The sequence below is a fragment of the Nothoprocta perdicaria genome, unplaced genomic scaffold, assembly GCF_003342845.1.
Source record: "Nothoprocta perdicaria isolate Ctin4 unplaced genomic scaffold, notPer1 scaffold_36, whole genome shotgun sequence".
NCBI lineage: Eukaryota > Metazoa > Chordata > Aves > Tinamiformes > Tinamidae > Nothoprocta > Nothoprocta perdicaria.
The window spans coordinates 4,426,511-4,429,207 of record NW_020455599.1 but is presented as its reverse complement, the minus strand read 5'-3'; the positions used below and the strand labels follow the sequence as shown (position 1 = coordinate 4,429,207).

Here is a 2,697-nt window from a genome sequence, read left to right as displayed (position 1 = left end):
GATGAAGAGACGAGTTTTGGCTATTAGAAAATTCTCTCTTCTCTGATCAAAACATTGGTGAAGGCTCATTGTTGATCCCATTTCCGAACCGGACCTCAACTGATCCAATGCCTGTTTTGTAAGTAAGTCATCAGTCTCYTTCCACAGGCTATGTGGAAACCTCACTCGCACAGATCTCTTTTCCTTTAGGRGTCACCTGGGCCCTGCGTTTCCCTTTGGAAAGACCACACCTACCGTCCTCRTGAAATACAACTACATACCCAAGTATGAAATGACTACATACYCAAGACAGAGGCAGCCAAATGCTGTGCTATGTTCTCAGCACGTGTAACGCTGACAGGTTTCTATCCCTGTGGCAACTGCCAGCAAATGCTTTCAGAAATTAGTAAGATAATATTTACTACATCACCATCAATCAATGGTTGATTTACTACATCATCATCAATGGTTACCTGGAAATAAAAGAGTGTGCAAATGGTTACTGCTTTGCAACAGCAGCGCACGGTCCCCGGTTCTGAGTTTCTGCCTTAGGGGAGCAGACAGCACCAGTAGTATCTGCCACTGGGGGAGGGAGCAGGGCAAGGTCAGCACAGGTGGAGTTGAAGTAGATGAGGGAGAGTTCACAAAAACAAGCTCCCTACTAGCAGAGCAGTGGCAACGGCATCTTGCAGGAAAAGAGCAGCAACAAGCGGGTGGTGGGGACTCAAATCAGAACTGTCCACAACATGAACGTCTGCGGTTTGGCCATTCGTCAGCAGAGTCASTGTTTGTCAACGTGGTCAGTGTGGTCGTTTGTCAAAGCACAACTCTGCTGAGTTCCCAGACACCTTGTTCTTTTGTGTGAACTTCCCTAAGATAAGTGCAGATGTAAAAAACATGTTCTTGTCATTGCAAGAATAAATACATWGAAGGTTAGAACAAAACTCAAAACAACTACAAGGAAGTGTCCACTGCTCCACAGACAGGATCTCTGTGATTTTTGCCAGCAATTGGTAGAACAAATTAACATAATGGATTATTGTACTCAGTATTTTATACTAATTAGTAATGTTACACTACTGCACCTTCATATAAATACTATTTTGGAAAGCTTTCCTAAACTGGCATTTTAATACTTTTTTTTTCTTGTTCTTTTTAATTATTCTAATTCAGTAGATAATAAAGTTCAGCTTGATGTTATTTGCACACATGCTCTAAAACACTTGACATTGAGGGTGGGTAGTTGGAGAGAGTATCTTTTTCTAGGAGTTTGTTCAAACGAGCCCTAGGTAGCAGTGACTAGGAAACGTTAGCATCACAGAGCAACCTGACTGCAGGGGAAATGTCAGACTCTGGTCCTGTGATACTGCAGGTTCACAGCACTGCAGAGGTGTAAATGCAGGTTCATGGACCAAGAGAGAATCCCATTAGYTTAAATGGGTCTTTGTGCAGGCATCTGCCCCACTTGCAAGAATCAAGAACTTCATGATTGGAACCTAGTTCCTGGAGTTCTCTTCTCATCACATCCTTCCTTCTCCATATTTTCACACTGCTGATAATGTCACAAAAATTATTAAATAAAAAAGAAAGGAAGAATTTATTATTATTATTATTATTATGTGGATCAACTCTTCACTGCTGTGACGGAAGTATGTTAATTATTTAATGCAGTTATGGTTATTAGAGTCCATGTTCTGTGGATAAATACAGTCACTAGCTCCCCAGAAAGACAAAATTTCCATAAAGCTTYTTAGGTATCAAATGTGCAATATTTCAAATGGGTTAAAATTTCAAAAGGCCCGAACAACTTTCAGATGTTTCCAGGTGAACTTTCCAAAATGGAAGTCTCCTAACTACCSAGTCAGGCTTGAGTACCTTTCCTTTGGGTGTTTTTCACATGCAACACATACATGTAATGCACTGTTCACAACATTCAGTTCTTCTACTTTCTTGAGAACTAAAGCCCAAGTATAAGAAAAAGGATGCTCACTCAAGCTATAAAATATGAATTGTTCTTCAGTGAGTTGAACTTCAAAGCCATGAAAGTCTGGAAAAACAAAAGACATACAGTCTTAATTTAGTTCTTTCCCAAAAAAATGCATGTAAAACATTTAAATATCTCTATTTACTTTAGCTGGAATCTTCAAGGCAGTGAAAGTGCCCCTGGGGAATGAGGAAAGTGTTCAGTAAGATCTGAAGAAGATGTGGGATGAGGAGACCATGGSGGAAGATATCCATCTTCAAAGAAGTGTTCCCTTCAATACCACTTTCTTTGGAGTAAAGTTTACAAAATATTTATTATTTATACATCTAGATATTTAAACAAATATGATGTATTAGCTGTGAACAAAAGGGGGTTTGAAAACTTTATTTTTATACCACAAAAAATAAAGCTTGTTAGATTGAAATTCTGCTCTCCTTTTTCAAAGCAGAGAGGAAAATAATGTTAAGTTCACACCCCTCTGTTGAAATTGAAAGGATTTTTTTTCCTTTCCTTTTGGTATTATTTTATTTGGTAAGTATCTTATCAAATAAAAGCTCTGTTTGTTTGAATTTCAATGAAAAAGAAGATAGACACAGGGACCGGAAGCATAAGCCACACTGAGACTGCTATTTTTTACCTACTTTTGAGTACCAACTTCTAAAAAACTGCTAAATGAACAGAAACAAGTGATAAAAATGGAATAATCAATCTCACATAACCTTGCTCTTTCATAA

The 2,697-nt window shown here is 38.5% G+C and overlaps 1 long non-coding RNA gene across 1 annotated transcript; it reads right to left on the bottom strand.

The window, feature by feature from the left end:
• Window positions 1-839: 839 nt before the first annotated feature.
• On the bottom strand, window positions 840-2,170 carry LOC112951628. Its single transcript, XR_003250256.1, has 3 exons — window positions 2,109-2,170; window positions 1,970-2,026; window positions 840-850 (listed from the first exon to the last, which is right to left on the bottom strand). It is a non-coding gene; the product is annotated as an uncharacterized LOC112951628 (long non-coding RNA).
• Between the last annotated feature and the right edge of the window lie 527 nt (window positions 2,171-2,697).